This window comes from Hibiscus syriacus, unplaced genomic scaffold, assembly GCF_006381635.1.
Source record: "Hibiscus syriacus cultivar Baekdansim isolate YM2019G1 unplaced genomic scaffold, ASM638163v2 tig00117027_pilon, whole genome shotgun sequence".
NCBI classification, from domain to species: domain Eukaryota; kingdom Viridiplantae; phylum Streptophyta; class Magnoliopsida; order Malvales; family Malvaceae; genus Hibiscus; species Hibiscus syriacus.
Window position 1 is genome coordinate 252,393 of NW_024063530.1, and position 16,013 is coordinate 268,405.

The following is a 16,013-nucleotide window of genomic DNA, read 5'->3' on the forward strand; positions in this document are numbered from 1 at the left end:
TCTATTTTTATGACCAATGCACCTACATGAGTGTAATATAGTGCGTTAATTTTACATTAAAACAAAAAAGAGATTCTAAAGTTTGAAAGCAGTACGCTGCACATTTTGTTATACATGTTTTTTTTAAGAAAGAACAATGATTTTGTAACAAGTAATATTCAGAGTAATTTTTTAACTATCTGATTTAATTTTGAGATTACAGTAAGCGTGGTAGTCAAAATAGATCAATTATGGATGCGTATTTATGACAACGAACACATCATAAGATGCTATAGTGAAGAATATCTTGCCCTATTTGTGGCGGTCCAAAATTATAAATTTTGATCTCCAAAAGAATTTAATACTCTTTTTTCAACAAAAAGGTATACATTTTTTTCTATTTATTTTAATATATTGATCTATATTTAATTATCCATCTAAAACAATAAGTGTGTCGCATAAATCAATTGATCATAGCGGTTAAATGTTGGTTGTTATTTTTAAAAGTTTCAAATACGAGCATTAGTAACCATAAATTATTTTAATGTTCATTGTTAAATAATTAAAAATATTTAAAATAAATACTATTATTTGTAATTATCCTAAATTAATCACCCTAGAGCTAAATGCGTCTGTCCCTCTGTCCCGCGTTTCAAAGAGGGAGACAGGTTGAGGGTGACAAACAATTTTTATTTAGTCATTTTTAGTTCATGTACTTTTCAACTTTGAAAATTTGATCCCGGCTCATACAGTATCCGCTAAATACTATTAGTTTGGGTATTATGTGTAAATTATAAATTTAATTCATATTCTCTAATATAATCGTTTTTTTTCTCTATAATTGAATCATATTATCTGTAATACCATTTCGGATCATAAATAAAAGTTTATAATTCAAAGAGTACAAATATTAAAATGATCAAACTAGAAAATAAAGACTAAATCCATAACCTACACTGAATAAGGACTAATGGCATAAGTTGACCCATGCTTTGGGTAAAGCCAGCAAAGATCGTGTCTCCTGCACTATTTGACCGCAACTTTGAGAGTTAAGATGCCATTGTTATTCTTATTTGAATTGGCATGTTCGATTAATAAAATTTAAATTCTAATTATTCTAAAAAATTTCGTATTGTAAACATACATAATAATTAATGAAAACATCACTTTCCATCTTCAAATAAATGTATAAAAAATAAGAATTACACGCTGATTATTTCTAATTTCGCAATGGATTAAAGCCAAATGGCATATTATTCAAAGATTAGATTGCTTTTAGTTTTGACAGTTGAAAACTTCTTTATACGAGTGTTACCGTTCTTTTGTGTGTGTATATATTGTATTCATGTTTGTTTCAATGGAAGGCCAAAGATGATATCTTCTTCATTGTCTGGTCTTTCATGGCCTTATCTCGGCTCTTCTTGCGACCACCGGTGCGTCTCAATCCGATTCAAAGCTATATATTTTACTCGGATTCAATAGAAATATGTTTAATATAGATGTATTTAATTTTGTTTTTTAAGTTTTCATGTTTGAATTTGTTTTAAGTTATTTTTATATAAACTTAAATCTGAATGTCACTACGAAAATATGTTGGGATCTATTTATACCGTGATTTTTTTTTACACAGATTTAAGACTGTTGGATGAGTGAAAATATAAGGCTGAGATTAACTCATTATCTTTTTCCCGGTAAATATATTCTCATTTTATTTGGTTAATTGTCTATTTCCACTCATCTAATAGGGTAAAGTCAAGAAATTTCTCCTTAAATGAGAAAATTGTTGTTTGGTTCCTTAAAAGCTTTTTAAGATACAATTTAGTATAAAGGTAAATTTCATCTAGGTCCCCCTAAATTTACAAAAATGTAGTATGATCCTTAAAATATTATAAAGATACACGTTAATATAATGCAAGGAAACAATTAGCTACCTAAAGACCTTATAATTCAGTAATTCCCCCTATTTTTTTATTCGCTTCGCCTTTTATCATTCAAAGCTTCTTTTACTACTCAAATTCAGATGTGAGTTTCGTAGGTAGATATGTTCAAAATTTCTTGTCATATAATTTTGATATTTTTTTTATATTGGTAATCTAATTTTACATTTCTAAAATTTTAATAAAGTCCTTTAACTCGTACAGTCTAATAGAAAACCGTGCATCCATCCTTATCCTTACCTTGTTTGTTCGTATTAAAAAATGTGTCAAACATGAATATTAAACCTCAAAATTTGCAGAGCTATGTTGTATACATGGGCAATTTGCCTAAAGTTGGGAGTTTAACAGCCTCACTTCATAACAGCATGCTACAAGATCTCTTTGGCAGGTACATAAATTAATAGTAAATTAATCAATAAGCCATGTTATTCAAATTCAATATTTTTCTTAAATATATTTTTTTATAAAATAAGAATATATTTTTATTTCAAATCTTTGAGTTCAGATAATATAAGACTTGTTGGATCATTCAAGATAATATAAGACTTGGAGTCCAACAAGGATGAAATTAAAACCTTTGTGAACCATTTGTATAATGTAATGGAATCAGTAATTCCATTACGATATCGGTGCTCCGTAACTACAAGAGAAGCTTTAACGGGTTTGTGGTGGAGTTAACGGAGGACGAAGCACGGAAAATCGCCGGTGAGTGAGCATGATTTCTTTAATACCATCAACTCACCTTGTAAAGATTTAAATCTATATTTTGGGCAAGGTGAATTTCACGGAAAATGGATAATAGCTTATGATCGTGGATTGAGTACGGATCTTCATCTTTTTCTTTTTTTGAAAATGTTTTCTAACTTTCAACACACATTTTTTTCCTACTAGGATTCAAACTCTTAGAAATAGGATAGAATTCTACTAAGATTTAAATTTCTAAAGATAGGATCCACAAGCACTATAAATAGCCATTGTAACTCACCATTGTAACACACGATTTACACACAAAACATAGAGGAAAGTACGGGAAGATACAAATGCAAAACTATTGTAAATGATTCGAAAATGAAATAAAAGGTAGCATTTTCTTTTTTTTTCTTTTGCATGTGCACGTTATTTTTCTTGAGATTTGGTTCGAATAACCCAAAACGTGGGTTGCGCCGATGACCAAAATGGGTGGGGTTTCGAAGTTTCGAACCTAGATCTACCCCGAGACTTATTTTTAAAAACCGATTTGATTTTCGGTTAAAGGAGGGGAAGTGCTTTTTAAAAATTTATATTAGTTCCTTTATTTATTATATGGATATTTTATTCATTTATTTTTATTATTCATGTTATTATTATATATATATATATATATTAAATTATTTTCATTTATTTTTTACTATATTTTATTATTATTATTATATATATATATTTCTTTAATATTTTACTTATAAATCTAATATTACTATATATAATTATTACTTTACTATTTTTTTTCTTATCTTACTTATTTATTTTATTTATTTTATTTTTTCCCTTGTATCTTATTTGTTTTCGTTACCTTGTTTATCTAACACATTTCTCGATTTTTTAAAGGATATTTTCAAATCAATCAAGGGTAAGTAATTAGGATCGAAACTTTACCTTTTAATTTAACTTGTTATTTTTCTTAATTAAGACAATTGGAAATTACGTAGTACCGAAAGGGCGGCTCAAGGGTGCTAATCTTTCCTTGACCGTAACCGACTCCCGAGCCCGACATATTTCTGGTAAGACGCAGATCAGGTAAGAAATAGGGTATTCGATCAACCCATTTATTTTTAAATAAATGATCGGTGGCGACTCCAATCCACATTTTTCTAAGTCGAAGCCCAATCCCGGGCACAACCGAAAGACGGTTGCGACAGCTTGGCGACTTTGCTGGGGACGATAAGTGAGTCAGGCTAAGGTAATTTACAATTGTCTTTTTAACGAAAAGGGTAAGTTTAAATTTTAAGGTAATATTTCGATCATTTTTACTTACTTTTGATTATTTTCGAGTAAATAGTTGGACTAATCATTTTTTCATGATTTCAGCCTTCAAAGTTTTCTTTTTTTCATCTAAAGGCTCTATACCCGAGCTCCGAACCCGTTTTAAGTGGGGTGAAAGCGACGCATTCGTGTGAATTTATTCATCGTATGGGCCTAGCAAGTAACCTTCGGGATTCATATACTTTATGCCTTCGTGTGAATTTATTCTCCGTATGAGCATAAGGGAATGTGTCCTCTCGAGTTTAACTTAGTTCACACAAGCTTGTGATGGGTTTAGGACTAAAGGGCTGGTAAGCCCAAGGGGGCACCAGCAAGGAGAACTCGGGTACCTTTTTTTAGAACCTAAACCCGAAGACTATAAGGAGTTAGGGCCCACCCCAAGACCTCATTTCAAACCCTAGGATACCAGAATTATTTCCTGCTTTACTTTCTGTTCAAAGCATGTGAACTAGAAATTTATGCGGTTAGGACTTGTTCAAAACCAACTTACGGGATAGAGATCATGTCCGGGTAGGAATAATAAGCATGAGGGATAGATATCATGTGAGGTAGGATTTTTCATTTTTATTATTTTGATTTACCTCACTAACTCTTTTTGTTTTTGTTCTCTTTTATTTTGTTTTCATCACCTGCATCATTTAAAAGAGGTGTTGATCTACCAAAAATGTGTTTGTTACACAAAATAATCTGAATTAATGGACAAAGGTGTTGTAATACAAGAGACTAAGAACCCCGAGGTACGACTATAGTCCGAGAAGACTCAGAAAGAAAAGGGAGGCAACCTTCAAGAAAACTATGTGTCAGAGTTGGTTAGGTACGCATCTATCAGCCTAAAACAGAACAATGTGCAGGAGCTTCGAGATATCTAGGACAGTTGGAAGAATGATCGGAAACAGAAGTTAAGCCAACGGTACGGTGACATTGCACTTTTACTTCACGTTAGGATTGATGAGCCCTTGATTAGAGCCATGGTCCAATTCTGGAACCCGGGATACAGTTGTTTCACTTTTAACTGGGAGGACATGGTACCTACTATCGAAGAATACACAACACTGCTACACTATGAAAACATCAAACTAGGGCGAGTCTACGTTAAGCACACCAAAAGTCAGCCTTTCAAGAGTACACTGGCCAGAGACGCAACCATCCGAGATTTCCTAGATCAAGTACAGAAGGCAGCCCATCATCTTCATGGCTTGGCAAGGGAAGCCGGAGTGGTTCGACAAGGTATTCAACCAGTAACGGATGAAGGCAGAAGACTTGTCAATCTACTAGAAGCTATTCAGGGTTTAGATGATTTAATCCGAGTGTACCTTTGATTGTTTTTATGTCTCTTACAAGATAAGATATTTTTGTCTGAATAAAGATTATTTATAATAATGAACACTTTTTCTGGATCAGTGCCTCTAAGCTACATACATCATGCATTGCATATTTTGCATTCTATATCTCATGTTTATTTCTATATTTTCCATGTTTTTACATTCGTATTAACAAACAGAACATGTCTCAGAAAGCGAAAGAGAAAACACCAAGTCTACCACTATAGACATTAAATATACATCATCCGCATAACACCCACTTGAAAAAGAAAAAAACAAATGGAGGCCAGAATGGCTCAAATCGAGGAGAACATGACAAAATTGCAGAAAGAACTTGAAGATAAGATAAACCAGATTAGTCTGAGTACTCTGAATAAAATCATGAAGAACCAAGAATATTTGGTTGATCAGATCGTTGCCAAGTTAGTTGGCTTACAACAGACCAGTGCGCTTGGGGCAGGTTTACCGGAAGGGATAACTATACCACCTACCCCACAAGGGGTTGTCTCACCTGAAATCTTACCTGGATTACATGAGGACTCATATGCTATCAAGGGGAAAGCTATATCTGGTGCAAATATACAAGCTTCCGCGACCAACACTCATCCGAAAGGCTATCATGTCCCGGATTTTGACGAGGAGGATAAGGAAAAGAATATGGAAAAGAAGATCAAGATGTTAGAAGATCAAATGAAGATGGTCCAAGGGGACCATGATGATTATGGAGTGGATACAATGGAGCTGAGCCTGGTTCCAGATTTGGTGCTTCCACCAAAGTTTAAAGTTCCTGAGTTTGAGAAGTTCGACGGGAACAGCTGCCCTTCAGCCCATATCACTATGTTCTGTCGGAAGATGACATGATATGTAGGGAATGACCAACTCCTGATCCACTCCTCCAAGAGAACATGTCCGGTTCAGCTATCCGGTGGTACAACCAGCTCAGTCGAACTCATATCAAGACATGGAAAGACTTAGCCAAGTCTTTCTTGGAACAATACAAGCATATCAACGATATGAGACCAGACCGAGTTATGCTACAAAGCTTGAAGAAAAAGCACAATGAAAGTTTCCAACAATACGCACAGCGTTGGAGGGATTTTCCTGTCCAAGTTCATCCACCATTGGATGAAAATGAAATTAAAAAGCTGTTTTTACAGACCCTGAAGGCACCTTATTTCGGGCGCCTGGTGGCAATTACATCGGGAACTTTCTCAGATCTAGTTATGGCTGGTAAGATGATCGAGCCAGCTATAAAATAAGGAAAAATTGAGGGAGATATCAACAATGTCAGTACCTACAACGCCAACAAAGGTGTAACGGTCTCAAGTCCAAAAACTGTTGCAGTTGTACCTTCTAGTACTTCTAAACAAACTCAGAGAGGACCAAGGAAAAAAAAGATTTGCATCAGTCCAATCCCAATGACATATGAGGAGTTACTCCCAACGCTAGTTGAGAAAAATCTTGTGACTCTAGTTCAATCCAAACCTAGAGAGGCCCCATATCCTGAAGGTCATGATATTAACGTCGTATGCATCTATCATATTGGGAGCTCAAGGCACACCACTGAGAATTGTGGGGCATTGAAACGTAAGGTCCAAGATCTGATCGATTCAGGGGCATTCACTTTCAATATGTAATGGGGCATTCTGATCGAGAGTCATATGGGGCATCCATTAGGAATTTTTTTGCATTATCAAGTATATCATCTTGTTTGAACTTGTTTTTCTTTCGTACTTCTTATGCGTGAACATTTTTAAGTCACTTGACGTTTAAACATTTTAAATAAAATGCTTCCTTCTTAGGAGATGAGCAAATTTTAATCTTGAATTCCTTGAATATCACCTCAATTAAAAACTGTTTAATAATTGAGGTTGTAAATCTTTGACAAATGACAAGATTGAACCCTGCAAAACAAAGACCCCTTGGTCCTAATTTAAAAGATACATCAGACTACATATTTTTCTCTTACCGAGCTAAGTTTTCTCTTCTCATGAAGAGTCCATCTAAGGTTTGGTATTCAGACACGTATTAAGAGCGAATAGAATAGGGCAACTAGCACATGAGATTGCAAAACTAATTGGTTTATACCCTTGTTTATGATGTTCAGGGATGATAATGATCTCCACAGATGGAATAGTCGAGTAAGCAAATCTAGTTTAGGTCAGTTGTTTGGAAATTGAACTCTAAAGATGAGATCCCTTGACTTTCAAAAACACCTAGACTATAACAGGTTCTTCTTGACAATCTTACGAAATTAAATCCGTAAAACTGAGCTATTCCATTAAGGCAATTGGTTATAGAAGAAACTCGAAAGCCCTGGCTTTATGAATAGATTATGTTCAAACTATGACACTTCTCGGACACTTGGCAATTCGGTGTTTGCTCCACTGCTTTTGTCAGGCCAAAGACTTTGTGATGAGATGAACCCTTCAGTGATTTGTCCCTCTAAAGCTGAGCTATTCCACTAAGGCAATTGGTTATAGAGGAAACTCGAAAGCCCTGTCTTTATGAATAGATTATGTTCAAACTATGACACTGCTCGGATACTTGCCAATTCGGTGTTTGCTCCACTGCTTTTGTCAGGCCAAAGACTTTGTGATGAGACGAACCCTTCAGTGATTTGTCCCTCTAAAGATGAGCTATTCCACTAAGGCAATTGGTTATAGAGGAAACTCGAAAGCCCTGGCTTTATGAATAGATTACATTCAAATCATGACATTGCTCGGACACTTGGCAATTCGGTGTTTGCTCCACTGCTTTTGTCAGGTCAAAGACTTTGTGATAAGATGAACCCTTCAGTTAAACCTGATAAAAGTGATTATAAGCTGTCCCTATAAAGCAATTGGTTGAACGCCCCGACTTTATAGATTCGGCTAGCCAGACAATGGCAAAACAAATCAAATTCATCTAAAAAGAAATTTTTGGTAATAATAGACTAAGGGAGTTGAGAAACACCTGTTATAGTCAAATTCACATGAGCACTCAAGAATTTCATTTTTTATATCGATATTTATGCACTACCTTTGTTAGAAGAGCTTACGAAACTTGAACAAATGGAAGATTTCAGAGAACTGAAACAGAAGTGTTCTGAAAGGTCTAGTCATTGATTATGCTAGTTGTGTCATTTTGTTCGCCTCTGATCAAAATACCAAATCAAGAAAGAAGGGCATGCCATGATCTTCACGATAACCAAATCGATGAAACAAACCCACCTCTAGACCAACTTTTCGATCTTGATATTTGTCAAATATTTGCAGCTATCAAAGATTAAAAGAGTGTTTGATTCTTTTGATATCCAATGAACTCATGTTTTATGATTTGCTTCAATTGTGAAACCTAGAAAGAGGTAACTTTTTCAAAAGTTCTTTTTTGATATTTTTCAAAATTTTGAAAATTTGAAAGAAGAAAAGCATTTTCAAACAAGATAAGTTCTCTGGAAGCATATATTGGAATTCAACAAATATCGCTCCGAAGCTCAAGATCGAAACAGAGGCAAAGGAAACCATCTTTGGGGCAAAATTTGATAAGGGAAGGAAAAATTGTCTTGAGGTCTGCAAGAGTACACCCTGGTGGAAATGAAGACAAATTAAGTCAGAATGAAGACTGCACACGCAGCCATTCCCCTCACATCTCAACATATACATCAATACGTACATACATGACGCATGAAATTCGCATCTTTGAATTCATCATCATGAGCAATAAAAACCTTGATTTTTCATCCCTTGAGGGCAAATTCAACAGCAAATAAATTTCATTTGGGCATACATCAAGCATACATCATCAGGATAGTTACATCAATATACATTTTACAGATCTTTCAGGAGAAGATGAGATTAAAAGCCAACTCGACAGATTGAAAGATCGACATTCATCTCCAGATTCAACATTTCCAATATAAACTGTCTCACTTAAGACAGTCTCATTTAATGCAGATGATTATCTCACTCAAATTTGTTTTTCTTAAAATATACTTTGTCTCACTTGAGACTGTTTTTCTCAAAAGAAGATTTATTTCACTCAAGATCGTTTTTCTTAAAACAAGATTTGTCTCGCTTGAGACCGTTTTCACTCGAAAGAAGGCATTTCATTTCACTCAAGGCTGTTTTTTTTAAAGAAGATTTTATCTTGCTTGAGATAGTTTCCCTCAAAACAGAAAATTTTGTCTCCCTTGAGACAGTTTCTCTTGAAAACATTTCCCTTGAAATTAATTTTTTCTCTCCTGAGATAGTTTCCCTCGAAACAGAAAATTTTGTCTCCCTTGAGACAGTTTCTCTTAAAACATAAACATTGAAAACATTTCCCTTGAAATGATTTTTTTTCTCTCTCTTGAGATAGTTTCCCTCGAAACAGAAAATTTTATCTCCCTTGAGACAGTTTCTCTTGAAACATAAACATTGAAAACATTTCCCTTGAAATGAATTTTATCTCGCTTGAGATAGTTTCCCTTGAAACGAATTTTGTCTCCCTTGAGACAGTTTCTCTCCAAACATAAACTTTGAAAACAATTTAACGAAATCTTTGAATATGTTTTCCTTCAAACAAATTTTGTCTCCCTTGAGACAGTTTCTCTTGAAACGACACAATTTGCTCGAGAATATATTTCAACTTCACGACGAAGGATGTCTAGCTCGAAGCCAAACATCCGCGATTTCAACTCCACGACGGAGGATATCGTGACACTCGAGACAACACAAGTTCAACTTCACAACGAAGGGACGGCTGGTTGTCAACAAACAACTTCTCAATTTCAGAGCCAATTTCAACTTCACAACGAAGGATATTGGACTCCAGACAACGCAAGTTCAACTTCACGACGAAGGGACCGCTGCTTGTCAACAACAACTTCTCAATTTCAGAGCCAATTTCAACTTCACAACGAAGGATATTGGACTTCAGACAACGCAAGTTCAACTTCACGACGAAGGGACCGCTGCTTGTCAACAACAACTTCCCAATCTCAGAGCCAATTTCAACTTCACAACGAAGGATATTGGACTCCAGACAACGCAAGTTCAACTTCACGACGAAGGGACCGCTGCTTGTCAACAACAACTTCCCAATCTCAGAGCCAATTTCAACTTCACAACGAAGGATATTGGACTCCAGACAACGCAAGTTCAACTCCACGACGAAGGGATCGCTGCTTGTCAACAAAATTTCATTCAGAGTCAATTTCAACTTCACAGCGAAGGATATTGGACTCGAGACAACACAAGTTCAACTTCACAACGAAAGGACGGCTGGTTGTCAACAAACAATTTCCCGGTTCCAGAGTCAATTTCAACTTCACGACGGAGGATATTGGACTCGGAACAATGCTACTTACTTGGATTTCAACTTCACGACGAAGGATATCCAACTCAAAGAAGGATTATCTGCCATCAAAATTGTCGAGTTCGACTCCATTCAGCTCGATGACACATCAATCGCACTACTTTCCGGTTGCAGTCGAGGTTTTCAAGTCGAGAAGATGACCTGGGTTAGCCGTGCCTTAGTGACAAGCAACCATTTTCAAACAACATAGCTTAAGTCAAGAAAAAGCTATCTGTCAATGAAGATTTCTGAGTTCGATTCTGATCCAAGGTCTTTAAACCGAGAAGAAGACCGAAGGGTAACGGGAAGCCACGTGCTGATTCAAATTCCGAACTACGGCTTCAATTTCATATCATTTCAAGATGAACTCGACTTCACGATGGAGGAGTCATCCGTAACTCAATTCGACAGGGAGTTATTGAAACATCAGAGTTAATTTTCAACTCCACTGAACGAAAAATGTGTCTTTTAATCTTTGCCCTATCCCCGTTACACGACTATGGGCAAAGAGGGGCAGCTGTCAACACACATTTTCATCCTACTAGGATTCAAACTCCTAAAAATATGATAAAATTTTGCTAGGATTCAAACTCCTAAAAATAGGATAGAGTTCTACTAAGATTTAAATTCCTAAAGATAGGATCCACAAGCACTATAAATAGCCATTGTAACTCACCATTGTAACACACGATTTACACACAAAACATAGAGGAAAGCACGGGAAGATACAAAGGCAAAACTATTGTAAAGGATTCGAAAAGGAAATAAAATGTAGCATTTTCTTTTTTTTTCTTTTGCATGTGCACGTTATTTTTCTTGAGATTTGGTTCGAATAACCCAAAACGTGGGTTGCGCCAATGACCAAAATGGGTGGGGTTTCGAAGTTTCGAACCTAGATCTACCCCTAAGCTTATTTTTAAAAACCGGTTTGATTTTTGGTTAAAGGAGGGGAAGAGCTTTTTAAAAATCTATATTAGTCCCTTTATTTATTATATGGATATTTTATTCATTTATTTTTATTATTCATGTTATTATTATTATATGTATATATATATATATATTAAATTATTTTCATTTATTTTTTTACTATATTTTATTATTATTATTATATATATATATTTCTTTAATATTTTACTTATAAATCTAATATTACTATATATAATTATTACTTTACTATTTTTTTTCTTATCTTACTTATTTATTTTATTTATTTTATTTTTTCCCTTGTATCTTATTTGTTTTTTTTTCCTTGTTTATCAAACACATTTCTCGATTTTTTTAAAGGATATTTTCAAATCAATCAAGGGTAAGTAATTAGGATCGAAACTTTACATTTTAATTTAACTTGTTATTTTTCGTAATTAAGACAACTGGAAATTACGTAGTACCGAAAGGGCGGTTTAAGGGTGCTAATCCTTCCTTGACCGTAACCGACTCCCGAGCCCGACATATTTCTGGTAAGACGCAGATCAGGTAAGAAATAAGATATCCGATCAACCCATTTATTTTTAAATAAATGATCGGTGGCGACTCCAATCCACATTTTTCTAAGTCGAAGTCCAATCCCGGGCACAACCGAAAGACGGTTGCGACACTAACTTTTGATCGTTTAGGAATGAGTGGTGTGGTATCAGTGTTTCCAAATGAAAAGAGAATATTACAGCGAACAAGATCATGGGACTTCGTGGGCTTCTCCGAACAAGTCCAAAGACAAACTTCGGAAAGCGATGTTATCATCAGAGTTCTAGACACTGGAATTTGGCCCGAATCCAAAAGTTTTAACGACCAAGGACTCGTCCGCCTCCTGATAAATGGAAAGGCAGTTGCCAAACAACCACCAACTTCACTTGCAATAAGTATGCTTGTTAATAACATAAATATTTAAACAGATAATGCTTTGTACTTATTTAAATTAATAAAAAAAGATAAATAATTTACGAATTTCCTAAAAACCGGACAATTATGATAAATGTTTGTTTTACTTCACTGCATCGACCGCTGCTGGAAGGTTAGTTAATCGAGCAAACCTGTTCGGCATCAGCTCGTGAAGGAGTTCCATCAGCGCGCATTGCGGTGTACAAAATTTGCTGGTCCGACGGTTGTTATGACGATGACATTCCAACGGCATTTGACGATGCGGTTGCCGACGGGGTCGACAGCATATCTTTATCAGTCGGATCACTGGATGCGAACGATAATTTCAGAGACTCAATTGCGATCGGAGCTTTTCATGCAATGAGAAATCGTATTTTGACAGTGACCTCCGCAGGTAATCAAGGTCCCGGACGAGCAACCACCACGAATTTCTCACCATGGACCATCGATGGAAAGTTTCTCACTCAAGTTAAGCTTGGAAATGGCATGATTTACGAGGTAATATCACTAGAAACGGTTGTTAATATTTAAACTCGAATATGTTGAATATAATCAGGGAATTTAGTTATTTGTGCTCTTACAATGCCTTCGATCTCAAATATTTGTTTCTTACCTGTATATAGGGTGTATCTAATAATACATTTGATCTCAAGAATGAAATGTACCATATAATTTTTGGTCGAAATGCACCCAACAGAAATTCTGCACCAGCTTCATCAAGGTAATATCAATTATGTTATTTCGATATTTTATTTTTCTCGAATAATTTATAATAAATATTCTGTGATAAGTATGGTGTATGATCTTTAAATATATAGAAATTCTTTCTAAAATTAAACCTTTAATATCAATTTAAAATTATATTTAAGGGGACTGCAACACATATTTATCATTTAAGAACTGTTTGGTGACAATGAACCCAAAGATGTTGCATACTCGTTTCCTTTGCCTGCTTCACATGTCGATATGGTCGACGGCAGCCGGATTTTCGTATATCAAAACTCGACAAGGTAATTAGTAATTTAGGTTTCATTTTTTTCGTAAAAATTTAATTTTCTCCGGAATAAAAATCATTTGACAATATCAATTACAGTAATGCAAACATTTCCATTTAGTTCATTTCTGGGGAATATTATGGTTACTGTGTCGTGTTTTCTTAAGCCCAATATGATAGGATTTGAATCTTCTTGTTACTGATTGCATTTGATTGTTGTCAATATATGACCGGGTAAAGTACACAAATGCTCCATCGTCTATAGGATGCTACTTTGTTGGGTCTCTCAATTATTAAAAATTATAAAATGATCCTTTCAGTTTAAAAAACTACTTTATTGAGTCCACTGTGTGAGGAAGTAACAATATTGAAGAACGCAAATCAAGATCCATGACTTTCATTGAACTATACTACTGCTTATATACAAGATATTACAGCATTCATAACCACTCAATCAGCTAACAATCAACAGCTAATAACTGCTCCTAACAGCTTCCTAACTACACAACTAACAGCTTCCTAACTACACAACTAACTGCTTACATCAGCACTGTTGTAGCTGCTTGATCTGGGGGTTCATCGGTAAGTGAAGTTATGGGGACTGGGGACAATAGACTGGTTCCATTTAACATTGTCTCGGGAACTTCAGTGGCTTGTCCCCACGTATCTGCCGCAGCTGCCTATATTAAATCTTTTCATCCCACCTGGTCTTCTTCTCTCAATTCTGCTTTTATGACCACCGGTAATCTACGTTTGTTTCTTTCAATTTATTTATATATAAAAAACTTACATCAAATTATTTAATTATATATATTATTCTCTAAAAATTATAATTTAACTAAAATATTATTATATATAAAAAATTATAATTTACATCCCACCTTGTCTCCTCCTACTCTCAAATCTGCTCTCATAACATCGGTAATCTACGTTGCTTTCAATTTATATATATATTATATATATTTTCTCTAAAAATTATAACTTAACTAAAATATTATTGTAAATATGATACTGAGATCTAATATTATTTTAGTCTTTAAACTTTATATATTCTATCAATTTAATTTGAACTCAAACTATTAATAAATTTAACTCTTTATATTTTAAAATTTTCATCAATTTTTTGTAATATTATTAATTCAAATGAATTGATTGAGTTAAAATAACAATTAGATAATTGTATTTTGTCATAAAACACCATATTATATAAACTATTTATTAAACTAGAAAAATAACATGAAAATAATATAAAACTTTTGAGTTTATATATATATATATATATATATATATATATATATATATATATATATATATATGAAGAGTTAAATTTATCGATCTATTTCGAATTAAAATTAAATTAGTAATATGAATAAATTTTAAAAAATAAAATTATTTTATATTAGCTAATATCATTATTCCATTTTATATTTATTTGCTATTTACTTATTTGTAACAATATTTTAGTTAGTAAAATTGAGTGTATTTTATTTCCTAAATTACATCTCATTGGAAATTTCCATTGCAGCCTCTCCAATGAGTCCAGGTATTAACTCGGATGATGAGTTCGCATACGGATCAGGACATTTAAATCCAATCAAAGCTATAAATCCAGACTTACTCTACTATTCCGACGAACTTGATTACATAAATTTCTTATGACGACAAGGCTACGGAACTCGGTTTCTTCAACAAGTTACCGGGGACAAAACATCGTGCCCTGAAGCAACAAACGGAACGGTTTCAGATCTAAACTACCCTTCGTTCGCCGTTTTCACTTCTTCTTCCGTTAGCCACGTTTTCAATAGAACTGTTACCAATGTGGGATTTCCGACGGCAGTTTATAGAGCAAACGTGAGTTTTCCGACCGGTACGTTGAAAATCCGAGTTAACCCTGAAGTTATGTCGTTCACATCGGTCGAAGAAAAACTGTCTTTTGAAATAATAGTTGAAGGAACAACGGATGAATCTATGGTGTCTGGTTCTTTGGTGTGGGGTGATGGTGAACATCGAGTGAGGAGTCCGATAATTGCATTTGTTTCAATATCAACTTGAGTGGTGGATTATTGTTCTTGTGAACTTATCCGAAATTTGAATGCATAAATAAAATCTTGATAAATAAATTTTTGATACGTCCACGTGATTTATTAAAATAAAAAATTTAATGTTTAATCAAATAAATCTCTTAAATTTATTGAACTATAAATAAACATAATAATTCTACGAATGATATATATACTAAAGATCGTTATAAATATATTTTTAGATAGTTGAAGAGACCATTGATACCTTTTATAATCATATTCTTTTTTTTCATCTTCTCTTTATAATCAATCTTTTGCAACATAACAACATTGGTTAATGAACATCCTATCGCCAATTGTAATTCTCTATACATCGACAAAACCCTTTTATTCCCCCAACAAGTTTTATCATTATTTTTATTATTTAGGATTTATTTTAATTTAGATTCAATTATATTTCAGTTATTAGTTAATTTTAACAATTAAAATTTGTATTATTATTAAAAAAGTAAAAATAATTTGACATAATATATAAATATTGAAAATTATA

The 16,013-nt window shown here is 34.0% G+C and overlaps 1 pseudogene; it reads left to right on the plus strand.

The window, feature by feature from the left end:
• The first annotated feature begins 1,336 nt into the window (after positions 1 to 1,336).
• LOC120196151 lies at positions 1,337 to 15,494 on the plus strand (annotated as a pseudogene).
• Positions 15,495 to 16,013: the final 519 nt, after the last annotated feature.